Raw genomic sequence first — 14377 nt, forward strand, 5'->3', positions numbered from 1 at the left:
CGAGTTGGCTCTTCACATATAAAGCGGGAGCGGAGGGAAGGTTTTCTGCCTCAGATCAAGGCTTCTCAGAACCCAAGGCGGGGAAGGGAGTGCGGACAGAGCTCTGGGGATGGGCAGCCGAGAGCGGGAAGGCCGACTCCACCTGAAGACGCCAGGCTACGTCCGGATCCTAACTCTTTGGCTGGTAAGGCTGATAAATTGTATCTGCCAGTGTAACGGTGCATTTCAAAAGACTATGGATGTGAAGTGTGTGTGCGCGTGTGTGTGTGCTTAAGCCATGACCTTTTTTCTTTTTTTTACTTGAAATAATGTGTGCTGTTTAGAAAAGAGGGGACTTATACTTGACTCTGTGAGGTGAAGGCTGTGGTTTGTGCTGAATCCAGGTGCTATGTACTGAGCAGGGTAAGAAAGAGACCCTTCTTGTTGCCTGGGAGTGTGATGGCAATTAACACGTTTGTCGGAACAAGCCAGAGCAGTTTCTCTGTGCTGTGGGGACTGATTAGGGCAGCGCATGCGCTGAGTCACAAGCCGGGAGCAGGACGGCTGGCATGAGTGAGGACTGCCCCGCTGGTGCTGCCCAGACAGCTGAGTGGAGACTGGGATAGAAGGGAAGTCACTCAGGAGGTGCAGACCCAGAGCTGAGAGCGCAGGAGAGGCAGGCTTCTGTCAGCAGCGCTCGGTGCGAGGCTGGCCGAACACAGTGGGGCTTATAGAGGAGACTGCCCTGGGCCCTCCGGCTTGCTGAGCTTGCTTGTCCCGCTGTTTTGGTCACAGGCCTGAGTCTGGTCAGCATACAGATTTTTATTTAAAGAAATAAAGGCCCAGTTAGATATTGTCTGTTGTATCAACAGGGATTACTTTCAACTTAGATTCTTCGGTGATAGGCATGCTGTACTTGCAAAGCATAGTGATTGGTGTCTTCACATCACACCATCCTCACGGAGGGGGAGAGAGTGACTAGGTTAACACTGCAATGCTCCCACTAGTAACTCTCCGGTAGCTTTGTTCAGCAAATCCGCCGGAGATGTGCTGCTTTGCCACACACTCTGATTCGGGGTTAGTCTGTGCTGTGGCTCAGTGGGTGCTTGGGACAATCTCTCTGTTAAGCAGCGTAGCCTGGGGCGGATGGAGCGCAGCCACTGGGCTCTGCAGGGAGAATTCTGGTGTCAGTCCACGTGGGGACTTGGACTCTGATTTCCTCTCTTAGCCTTGAATTTGTGCTTTTGGCATCTGAATCCTTCTTGATTCTTATCTTAGTCTGTAAATAGCACAGAAACTGCACATGGAAAAATGGAACAAATCATACTTTCTTTCAAAGGGTAAATGAAACATTCCACAGAATAAGGGAAGAGTTGTTAGCCGGGGAAAATGCACCCTTGCTAGTGCCAGTGTGAACAAAGAACGGAGTCAATTGGATTCAAACTCTACCTCAAAGAAAGTTTTGAGCGTTTGCACTTTTTTCCTTAACCACCCTCTTAGCCCTGTTGCCAAATATCAAATCCTGAGTTTTCTGAAGGTTTGAAAATATTCCCATTAATTTCTCTCTCCCATAGCCCTGTATTTACCAGGCTTGGAATGGAAACAGTGAAGCTGGTAATAAGGGCACGGTGGTATTCCCGGGCTGGCGGAGGCCAGGCCTCCTGGCAAAACCCTCAGGAAGTCCGTTCCTACCAGGCCACAGAGGAGTTGTCAGTTCCAGACTGTTTTGAAATTCAGGTAAATTTAGAATAAGCAGTTTACTTAAAGAAGTGGAGTGCGCTATTTCTTTCACGGAAAATAAATACGTCTATGAGTCAGATCCAGAAGCGATCTTTCTGAAAAGAGAGGAGCCGAACCTGCTGTGATGTGATCCTGGAATGGTGAGCTCCTCTCCTGCAGGAGACGGCGGTGTCCGCTCTGGTTTGGTCCGAGTTCACCGCCACGCGCGCTGCTGCTCCCCGTGGATTCCAGAAGGCTCCATTTCTTACTCAATCCGTAATGCCTGCGAGAGGCAGCCGCTCTGCCAGCTCCTCAAGGGGGGTGGTCTGAGGCACTGAGCCACCCACCCCTGCAGTGGCCAGGCCACAGCGCACACGGGTTCGCCCGCTCCGGGGCTGCCGGAAACACTGGGAGCGGAGAGGAGGGGAAGAGGGTGCTGGCCCAGCCCGGGGCAGCCTGCGCCCACCCGGTGGGGCCCAGAGCGGACCCTGCCTCGTCCCTTCACCGACGCCAGCGACTTGTTTTCCTGAAGAAGTGCCCGGCTGCATCCATCGCTCATCTCAGTGTGGCCCTGACCTTAAACTTTAAGCCCAGCCCGCCCCGTCCACTTTTCCGTTTGCAACAGCCGCGCCACCCAGGGTCCCACCCCGCCCTCCCTGTCTGCGCCTCATTTCTCCAGCTTCCACGCTGCGCCTCTCCGCAGTCTCTCCACCAGCTGTCCTTTCTCTCTGCAGGACAGCAAGGGGCGTCCCTACTCCCTCCCAGGGGAGACTCCTCCAGCGCGGGCTCAGCCCCACCGCCCAGGGTGCAGGCCCCCTGGGGCTGGGAGCCCAGCTCCGGGCAGTCTGCCTCAGCAGGCGCGGATGTCAGACCTTGAGCCTCCCCACGGAGAACGCTTCTAGAGCTTCCTTCTTCTTTAGCTTGTCTGTGGCCCCATTTTAATAAAAATGGACATATTAAAAAAAAAAAGCTCATTTCAGAAAACTTGGGGGTGGGGGGGAATCATGCAATAAAACAAGCCACCATTGCTCCATACACCACTTTAGTTTCCTTTTGTGTCTAGGTATTTTCAAAGCAAAAATCATAATCCTATGGACTAAAAAAATCCCAACATGTAGCTGTTTATTTGATTAAAAAAAAAAAAAACAAAAAAACCACATGTGAACATTCTGAGGAATATGTGAAAAATGTAGAATATACTAAAGTGAAAAAATATCCTAGAATTTCACCCTGCATTTTAGTGTAATTCCTTAGACGCTTTTAAAAACGTATTTGTAAAGAGCATACTGTTCACAGTACTTGCTGAGAATACCTGGCACCAGAGTAGTCAGAGTGCTCCATGGAGGAGTATGTAGCGAGGTTTAACGACAGATACCAGGTACCCTTGGGTGCCTTACTACTCTACCATTAAAAGAAAAAAGTCCCAGTGCTTAGGGCATTCTTGTAAAGACGCAGTAAGTCATGAGTCAGGTTTTTGACAAAGAAAATGCTCACTATATTATTGTACTTACAGATTTCATGGAAGACAAATGCTTTTTTATATTTAATAGTTCTCCGAGTGTCTCAATTGTGTCATAAGCTTCGCTGGAACAGAGCCCTCTCATGTATTAGACTGAGAAGCAACGTCAGCTCAGTGGCTAAAAGTAGGTATTGTGAAACTGCAGGCTCACTAAACATGGGGACTTTCTAAAATTGTTGTGTTATCAGAGCCCAGCCTGATCCTCGTGGGTGCTTAATAAAGATGCCTGCTCAGTGCATAAATCCTCCTCTTCTGGAACTGTTTTTCAAACTTAATGTGTAACCCCATGTTTATTCCTGCTGCACTTTACTTTGTGGGCCTCACCTTCCCAGTGATGCTCATTGTTATTTTGTTGAAAGAGATAACCAGGAAAAAGTCACAAAACAAACCCGTGCACCACTAGGATGCAGTGATGTAGCTCATTTGTCTGAATATTTCATATGCATTTAGTCACTTTTATAAAAACTAGAGGCCTGGTGCACGAATTTGTGCATGGGTGGGGTCCCCAGGGGGGAAGGTGCTGGAAAGCAATCGGCCCTCTGGGTGGGTGGTGGGATGCCCTTGCCACCCCGGGATCCAGATCTGCCCCGCTGATGTTCACACAGGTTGTTGGGAGCCACCTGTTGGTGCTTTTATATCCTTTCTTCCTTGCGGAGCCTCTAGGGAGGGGAAGCGGCTGCGGTGCCCAAAGCCGACTTCTAGGAGGCCGACGGTGCTGTCGGGATCGTGCTGGCGGCTCTGCTCCTTCGGTGCCTGGCCCATTCTCTAGAGATTGGACCTGCAGGACTACTGAGGAGTGAGTGGCTGCCACTGGGCTGGTCAGCTGCGGAACAGGTAAGTCAGCTGTGCAGCACTCATGCTGTGGGAGTCAGACATCCCTCTCATAATCCTGGACCGCTGGCTCCTATCCGCTCACCTGCCTGCCTTCCTGATTGCCCCTAACTGCCCCCCCCTGCCAGCCTGATCACCTCTAACTACCTCTGCCTGCCAGCCTGATCCCCAACTGCCCCCTCTGCCGACCTGGTCACCCCCAATGGCCCACCCCACCAGCCTGGTCGCCCACCCACAACTGCCCCCACCCCCACCAGCTTGGTTACCCCTCACTGTCCCCCCTGCTGGCCTGGTTGCCCCTCACTATCCCCCCTGCCGGCCTGGTTGCCCCCAACTGCTGCCCCCTCCGGCCTGGTCACCCCCAACTGCCGCCCCCTGCCGGCCTGGTTGGCCCCAACTGCCCCCCCTGCCGGCCTGGTTGCCCCTCACAGCCTACTAGTCAGTCATTTGGTAGTCCCTCGCTAACCCCCTTGCTGGCCTGGTCGCTCCACACAGCCTGCTGTTCGGTTGTTACTGTGAGGGCGTCGTGACCAATTTGCATATTACCCTTTTATTAGTATAGATTACACATGTCAGTGCAATGGAATTTACATAAGTAATAATGGCCAAATAACAATGAAGATGTTGCTTGTTATTATAATTTGTTCATATTTTATAAATGAGCAAACTAGACTTAGGAAGGCTAAATGATTAAGGACAACACAGAGACTTCATGGCAGAACTAAGGCCACAGCATGTTATGCAGAAGAATGACTGAGGTTCTTAAGAAACAGTGCTAAGTAGGAGATGTTAGATGAGAAAGCCTTGATAGAGGAGGCATCAGAAGTTGAATCTTGTAGTGGGACTAGAAAATAGAGAGAATTCCTGGGTGGAAAACCAGAGTAACTGAGGATGGCTTGGCTCAGGCATTGAAGGTGAGTGACACCTGAGGGTGGCCAGGTGTGTGGTCAGAGAAGATCCGGAGTCATTGCCCTTAGGCAGCTTGTAGTATCCTCTCCAGAAGTCAGCGATTGGCTCATGTGTCTGAGCAGCCTACCATTTTACTCCCTCTTTCTGCAATACCTATTGCCTTCCTTGTGTCCCTCCAAATTCAGAGGGAACAGAACCCAGTGGAAGGAATAATAGAGATGATTAAGGCAATGAGCAGACAAATCAGGTTGTCCAGGGGCACTATGGTCTGAGTTTTAATAAATTCATAATTAGGTTAACATACTTGGGTGCAGAAATGTGAAACATTGAACTATTTTAAAAGATCTCAGAACAAAAGTTTACACATGTAATCATCTTAAGTTATTTACTTTGAAGGTGTTTAGTTTAGTAGACTTTTCAATGGGAGGAAATATGAAAAAGTAAAGGTATTCTGAGAATGCGAAAATATGCATTATCAGATAAATTTCAAAGTTAAAAGGAATTTAGAAAAATGACATAATTTTTGGTGAATTGTGCATGTTGTGGGGTTTCAAAAGGCTTTACAACCTTGAACCACAGTGTGCTTGCTATTAGAATTTTTCAGACTTTTAAGGCTTTTGCTTTTCTAGTGCAGTTTCTAAGTATTATCAATTGATAAAATGTATGTCATAGCAAACATTTGGGAAATATTTATTATAATTATTGAATTGTACTTACCTCAATTTTTCCCCTTCCACTTAGGAAAAAGCATGATATAGCCTGGAGTAGAAGTTGGCAGGCACACAGATGTTGAAGTGTGAGTTTTGGATGTTTGGGGTTGTAAATATGTGGAATTTTGATCTTGAATGGGAGTTTAACATTACAACTTACATGGTTAGAAACATTCTGCAATAGCAACAATTTCACATTTGCATAAACAGCTTTATTATAGTTGGAATAATATATAGGAAGAACACAAATTACTCTGACCAGAAACCTATAAAGCAATCACATTTGAATGAGGATTTTACTTAAGATCATAGACTCATCAACTTTAAAGTGTTTTTATCTTTCACGAGAGACAAATTTAGTCTGTTATGAATAAAATCCCTTAATATCTGCATTTTATGGCTGGCATATGTGCATTGCCTTAATGGAACTTAAAATAAGACCACACGTGAGAAATAATAAAAAAGAGGCAAAGAACCAAAATATTTGACCAGAAAATTCTATTTTTTACTCCAAATAGTAAAATAATTGATTTGAAAGTGTTTATTTGGATTGAATTTAAGCCTACAATTCCTTTCAATTCTTGATTTCACTTTGGGGGTACAGCAGGCCCAGAAACGGCGAGGCCTCTCAGGGTTTACCCTCCCTGTGCAAACCCTCCGTGTTGGCACATTGGCCTGTCTTGGCGCAGTGGCTGCATGGCTCCGCAGGGACACTTCTGCCAGGATTCTGTTAGGGTATTGAGGGAGGGAGGTAGCTACATTCCAAACGCAACAAATTACAGGGTGTTTTTATTTATTAATCTGAAACTATATGACACACCTTTTTAAAGCCTAAGGTTGAAAACAATTTGTATACCATCATCAAAGGTGAGTGGATTAATTATTTGGCTCCTAGGAAATTTCACTCAGGCATGTCTTAGTTGCTTATAGGTTGAAAATAAAAAGTAATTGAACTGAGAAATACAAATTTGGTATTGCATGATATTGCTATGTTTTATTGTAACTCTAAGTCAGTTTTGTATAGCAAAACTTGGAACTTCAATTGAGCAAACCATGATAGCTTTTAATGTTTTAACTCACCTGGTTATTAACTCCATGTCTTAAAAAATATTTATTTGTAAATTTGAAGAGAATGAAACAAGACTTGTCTAGACATTTGAAAACCTGTAAGACCATTTAAAGGAAAGTACTCATCTACAGACTTTTATTTCTCTAGTGTCATTCAAAAGAATGTTAACTTGTCAACGCCATTCTAATTTTTCTATATTTTATTCACTTTTAAAACACTGAATGGTGCTTTGCTTCCTTAAATTTAGAAGTAGAATGTTAATTCAGGAGACAGCTGCAAAAATGTAAAAAATCTTTGTATTTCTTTCTTGACAATTCAATGACTTGTGCAGATATGAGGGAAAGTGTATTTCCAAGTTAGAAAATACACTTTAAGAGAAGGGATGAGTAAAGATGAAGCGAATACTGCAAATGTTTCTCTAAACATCAGCTGGAGATTTGAATATGGTTTGGCTGATTTTAGTCTTTATTTTAAATTTGAAAACTGAAAGATAGCTAGAATTTAGTAATGAAAATTTAGTAATACATTGTAGCTGGGCTTTTACTTCTTTACTCATTTGGATCTTTATACGCAACCCTATGATGTAGCTATTAATATATCCCCATTTTACAGATGGATCAACGGAGGAAGAGAAATCACACAACAGGTCAAAGGTCAAACTGCTAGCAATTTGAATTCGGTGGGCTGCCTCTAGAGTACACAGTATTTTATCTTGCCTTTCTGTAGTGGAAATTAGTATGCCTGCATATTGTTTTGAGGCTGGGGCAGAGGGTATGACAAATAATTTTGAACATCATTAGTTTCTTGACAGTGATTTAAAAATAAGCAAAAAAGAATAAATTTGAAATCACATGGGATCCCATTACCAAGGTGACGAATATGATAAAGCTTTTGGAGTGTGTCACTCTAGGTTTCTCACTGTGTTTGGACACATCTGTACACAGATGTACATTTGCTGGTCCCCTCAGCTTTCCTTATGAGAAGAGTGTCCATCAATCAACCAACCAAGCCTTGTCACTTCTCATCTTGGAGGATACTACATAGAGTTGCCAAGTTAAGAAACAGCTCAATAGCAAATCAATGTGTGTTCTCTGCAAATGTCTGTCCTTGTGTATGTGCATGTCTGTGTGTCTGTGTGTGTGTATTTTGGCTTTTCTACTCCAGATTGTTGCTAATCCTTTTTTCTTTTCTGTCCAGTGTCTTAATATATGTAGCATTTTGCTTTCCATCAGCCATTACAAGGTCATCTCAAAACTCCTGCAATTGCTCTAGAGGTTAAAGCAATTACATCCTGCATCTTGCATAGCAGGGATTTCCAGTTAAATTTTCTGATAGCAAGTAGCCTGTATTTAACACAGATTATCTCAAATATACTTTCCAAAATTGTGTGCATGCCCTTCCTCCTCCCCTCCCTCTCTCTATTTTGTGGCACTTATTAGGACTACTCAGCAAATACTTTCAGTTTGCTGCCCTCTGGGTGCACTGTAGGACTGCATTTTTTGGACCTCTCCTGATTGTGTGGGTCATGTGACTGAGTCTAGCCAGAGGTACAGCATTTCATTGCTAGGACCAGACACTCTAGAACAGTGGTTGCCAACCGGTGGTCTGCGGACCACTGGTGACCCGTGAGGTCTGAAAGGTTGGTGACCGCTGCTCTAAAACACTGTAGCTCACACAAATGTAAGCCATATATGTCATTTAAAAAATTTTAGTACCACAAAAAGTAAAAAAAAAAAAAAAAAAAAAAAGTGAAATTGATTTTAATAATCTGTTTTCTTTAAACTAAAATATTTAAAATATTATCATGTTAACATTAATCAACATAAAATGATTGAGATACTTTATATTCTTTTCTTACAATTATGATTTCTACAAGTCTTCGACATCAGGTGCATATTCCCCACTGACAGCAATCTCGGTTCCTGCAGGCCCCATTTCAAAGGGCAGTAGCTGCGTGTGGCTAGTGGCTGAGCGGCTGGAAGTCCAGCTCTCTCCCACCGCCATGGTGTCGGGCAGTGAGACGATGACTGCCTCACTCTGGGCCACAGAGTGAGGAGATGGGAGTGGAGCTCCCAATTGCCCCAAGAGAAGCCTAAATCACCTTCGTTGTTATAAGACACTAAAATTCTAAGTGTTTGTTACAGTGCAACATAATCTAGCCTGACCTTCCTGATACTTCTTTCCTCAAAATAAGACCATACCCTTTATGTTGATTTTCACCTACTTTTGCATCTAACCCACTTAAAACATCCTTCAATTTTGTATGTGTTCTTCTATTCCACAGCATATTTTTTGTTATCTAGATAATAATGCACTTTATGCACATACCATAGTTGAAGAACAAGTTGCTCCATTGTTGCACTTTAGAGTGATTTGTAATTACACAATAAATAATCAATGCTGCAATAATCCTCCTGATAGCTAAATATTAGGGCCCAATGATTTTTTTTTTAACATGGAAGTGAAGTAACTAGAATAAAGGCACAGTATTTTTTATTAAAGTATTTAATAATTACTTCTGGTTATGTCTTCAGAAAGTATCAGTGTATTCTTTTACCACCTGAAGCATGGCACAGAGCATTTTAATTTCTTATTGAGGTTAAATATTTATTCATATGTGAATTGGACAATTTTTTATTATTTTGCTAATTGCCTGTTCATATCAATTGCCCTTATTTGCCAACTAAGTTATTTATCTTTATAAAATTGATTTGTAATAATTCTGTCTGTAGTACACACTATTAACTGTTTTATCATTAACATTTTATAGATTCCTTATGTCATCTTTCTGCAGTTTTGAGTTTTTATAAAAATAGAGATAGTTTTAAGTGTGCTTTTCAGTATAACATCTTTCAGATAACTTTGATTCTTCAGAAGTAAACTAAAGTAAACCATTACTGAACATTTAGTTAATCATTGCATGTTTCATCTTTAAAAAGCCACATGTAAACCCTCCTTGATCACAGAACAACACGTGATCTGTAGATATTAAATAAGACATTCTATATTTTTAATATAAAATACCTTCTCTAAGTTGTGTATCTGTTTTCCACAGGTAAAATATGTAACATCTATCCAGTATTTCCACAGAATCGTAGATTAACTACATTAAATGTGACTTACGGTTTGTTGTACCCGAATTGCTCTTGACAGTAACTTACAGGAAAAAACGAGTTAACTCTCCTTTTCCTTGTCCCTATTTTGGCCCAGTGGCTCACCATGCATTCTTTCTAAAGGATCCTCTTGGTTCCAATTTGCTTGGTGGTCCCTAATTCCTCTTATCATTCTATGCTTTCAGCATCTGCCTGTTGTTTCTGGAAAGTGTATTGTGAACTACACGCTCATGATATTTCGGAGCACTTGTATGTCATTCTCAACGCACACAGGATGATTTGCATTAGTTTGTAATCATTGTTCTTTGCAAAATAGCAGTAGGAGGGTTATTATAATAACTGCCATTTTGCCCCTGGGAAACTGAGACTCCGAAGGCTGAGCGACTTAGCAGAGGCACACTGACTGCGGCAGGCAGGACGCGGAGATCCCGTAGAGGCTCCTATTGTTCCGCAGGCTCCGCCAAGGCCTCGCGGCTGCGTTGTCTTTCTTCCGCATGTCACGTTGATTATTCTTTCGCCATGCCAACAATTCTTTAGGAACACGTGACATGCTTATAACAGAAGGTTGGAATAATAATGTCTCTTATTGTACTTTTTTTCTCTTTTTAAAGGTAGTATTTCAACAACTTGGAAGGAGGTAAGAGATGGAGAAACGCTTTACGCTTTTTCCATGGAACCACTGAATGGAGTCACTAAAGGACCGAAGTGGATCCAGCCTTTTGCCTCAGGGCGAGAAGTTCACTCACATGAAAGGACAACTTTGCTCCCATATCTATAATGATAAAAGGGTAATATGCTAATTAGACCGGACATCATTCTGGATGAAGCCTGGTCCTGGGGGCCAGAGGGAAGCTGGTGCCGGCAGCCAGGGGAAGGAAGGCCTACTCTTGCACGAATTTCGTGCATCGGGCCTCTAGTGTTTACATAACAGGAGGTGAAGAATGGTTACAATAGGACCACAGATAAGTGCACTGATGTCAAAGGACTTTTTACTTCTTCAGAGTGACTAAACAGGATACATTGGGAAGTATGTAGGATTATTAATTTCAATTTAGTCTTCCAGGGTATTTGTACCCCGACCTTTTAACCACGCCAGGTAACAGCCACACTCTTCAGCTGTTCAAAGGAAGGTTGTTGGAGAAACAGAACGCTCCGGCTTCACACACCAGCGAGTGGGACCCTCGCACTGTCCTCCTATAATGCACACTGTTGCTTTCCAGGGAAGGTTTTGGAAATAGGAAATTTGGCATTTGTGTCTGTTTCTGAGAATCAATATTGTATTCATAAACATAATAGGCTGTAACTTACAAATTATTACCTCCCACTTCCCACTTCCCTGACTTCATTACAAAGACATTTGTGTTTGTCCTATATGAATATTGTTTGTGGATAGTTTTCCCATAGTTTGGAAGACGTGCTTCTGGCATCGCTTTCTATATAAATTATGCGAAAATGTGAATTTTAACAGGAATCTTTGGAAAGCACCTGAAGGATGTGAACAAAATTGCTGTCCAGCTTAACTTAGAACATGCTAGTGTATCTTGTTCTTTGCCTCTCGGTTTCCCACTACCCCTCTGCCCCGATTATCACCCACCCTCAGGAAGCAGGCAAGGACACGGAGGTGATCAGATTGAAAGGGGAGCTCAATCCGGTTGACCTGAGAGGTGAGTTTCTGCTCCAGGCTTGCAGGAAGAGCACTTACACACGTGTTATCTAATGGGTGGCTCTGTATGGAGAGCACGCGGCCACACTGCTTCCTGGGAAGGCCCTCACGCCCACAGTTTCCTCCTCCACATTGCACGGGGCTAAGGAAAGCCCACCCTCTCTTAGGTAACTTTAGGCTTTAGGTTGCAGAGGATAATAAAGAGGAAAAGTAATCAAACCAGCCAAAGGTCCTTCAGCTCCCCCCGTTAAGGGGTCGTGCGTCCCCTATAGCAGCATCACCCCTTCCTTCTTGTCCTCCTGGCTCTTGGGGGCCTTTTCACCCAGCACCTCCAGCGTCCTGTGGCCACACCCCTCTCCACTCAACAAAGGAGGGCGGCTTTCTCTGCGCATTCTGGGGTGCTGAGGGGTCAGGGGCAGGTAGATCCAATTGCATCCCTGGCTTGTTTCCCCTGTTTCCGTTTCTGGTAGAGGAGGCACCCTGACCTGGGGCAGTGGGAACCTGACCTGGGGCAGAGGGAACCTGACCTGGGGCAGTGGGAACCTGACCTGGGGCAGTGGGAACCTGACCTGGGGCAGAGGGTCCTGTCGTCAGGGAGACAAGGGGCGCCGTCTTTGCAAATTAATTTCTTAGCAGTGTAGCTGGGGCCATGCCAACTCGTGGGTGATGTGAGTTAGGACCTTTAAAGAGAGAAGTCACAGGACTGGGGACGAAGTGGTCATTCTCACTTAGGATACCAGCAAACCCATCCTGAAACCATCCGGTCACCACCTGTCCGGTCCTCGAAAGAAGCCTGCCCCCCCCCCCAAAAAAAAAAAAAAAAAAAAGGGAAAGAAAAACTCCTTCAACCACAGCACATGCAAACACAGTTTCAGAGGTAAATAGTTCCCATATCTAGCAACCAACTTTTGGGCTCGTTTAACTGAAATTCCTGTTTGGGAAAGTCATGCTGGGTGGGGGTGTTGGCAGCCACAAGCCTGCAGTAGGAGGAGACGCCTGAATCATCTTATTAAAACCAGACAGCTGGCTACACGTAGTGATGTTCTTCTGGCAAACTTTTTTTAAGACGCCAACTAGCCACAGCAATATATATATTTAATCCTCACCTGATGATATTCTTTCATTGATGTTCAGAGAGAGTGGAAGGGAGGGGGAGAGACAGGGAGAGAAACATCAGTGTGAGAGAGACACATGGATTGTTGCTGCCCCGAGGCACCCCCACAGGGCTGGGGATGGAGCCTGCAGCCCAGATACTTGCCCTTGACTGGAATCGAACTCATGACCCTATGCTCCGTGGGCCAACGCTCTATCCACTTAGCCAAACCGGCTAGGGCCTGGCAAACTTTAAAAAAAAAAAATACAAATTTTCAAATTAAATGCTTTCCCTGCCTTCACCCCTGAACCCCCTTCTTTTTGGGTCTCTGTTCCCTGGAAAGATTAAATAAGACAACACACACACACACACACACACACACACTCTAAATACAAACCAGAAAGAGCACCTATGTCTTTTATTTCTCTGAGAACGAAATATACATACATATATTTCCCCTAGAAAACTGTTTTGGTTTGAAATAAAACACTTCAAAAGGTATTTTGCTGTCTCTCTATGTCTATATCTATCTATCTACCTACCTGTCTATATCTCTGTCTTTTGTGAGGAAACGAGGCCCATCTAGTGATTTTCTCCTGTCCGTCTGATAGCATCTGCACTAAAATATGTTTACAGAAAAGGAAAGGAAAGAAAAACCCGCTGCGAGCAGCAGCAATCACCCCTTCAATCTGGGCCCTTCCTTTCCCTGCGGTGGGTGGGAGCCCCGCCCGCTCCGGGCCCTCTGGGCTCCCCACTTCAGCGCCACCCCATTCTGCTCCGCCTGGAGCCTGGGTTCGGCTTGCCCGGAATTCACCCTTGGCCCCGCCACGGCCTTTGTCCGTCCTGTCTGACCTCCGCTCCCCGTTCCCACCAGGGGGTTTGGCCACAAGGCCACTGGCTGGCGGCTCGGGGCTGGCCCTTCCGCGCTTTGTGCGCGGGGCCCGGGCGGGTCTTTGGGGCGCACCCCACCCCCACCCCCACCCCCAGCCCCGAGCTCCCTCCTTGGGCAGCGAGAGCGCCCACGCCCGCGACCAAGTGCGGCCAGCGGGTCCCCCTCGCAGGGGAGCCCTGGAGAGGATGCGCCTCCGAGGGGGCGCCAGGCACTCCTCATCCCACGCGAGGAGGGTCAAAGCGAACGCCGAGCCCCGAATACCCAAACCAAACCCCACCCCACCCCGGGGAGCTCTGCTCTAGCGCTCGAGGGTGACTCAGTGCCCGGGGGACGCGCGGGAGGAGTCGGGGAGCCCCGCGGAGAGGGCGGCCCCGGGCGCGGGAGAAGCCGGCGGCGCAGCCGGGCCAGGCTCCGGGGACCGGGAGAGGCGGCCCTGCGGCGGGGCTGAGCCGCGGGTCGCGAGGAGAGGGCGCCGGCAAGGCCTTCATCTTTCCATCGGCGGGAGACAGCCGCGCAGCCCCTCTGGCGTGGCTTCCGGGCCTGTGGCTGCCCCCTTCGCTGTCATTGTCGGGCGCGTCAGTGCGCGCCGCTGCGACCCCGGGACCGGGGCGCGGAGCCGGGCCACCCCACTCTCCCTTCCCGCGGCCGGGAGCCGCCCGCAAGGCCCGCCCGCCGAAAGGCCCGCTCTCCGCCGCGTAACGGGCGGCTTCAGAGCGGCCGGCGGCTCCGGAGGACAAAGGCCGGCTGCGCCCCCGCTCCGAGGGCACAAAGGCCTGGCTCCCCGGTCTGCGGCCGCCGGGCTGGAACAGTCCCCTCCGGCCTGCGCCACAGAAAGCGGGGCAGTCCGCTCGTTTATAAACACCGCCAGCTCATCTGATGA

Source organism: Eptesicus fuscus, chromosome 16, assembly GCF_027574615.1.
Source record: "Eptesicus fuscus isolate TK198812 chromosome 16, DD_ASM_mEF_20220401, whole genome shotgun sequence".
Lineage (NCBI taxonomy): Eukaryota > Metazoa > Chordata > Mammalia > Chiroptera > Vespertilionidae > Eptesicus > Eptesicus fuscus.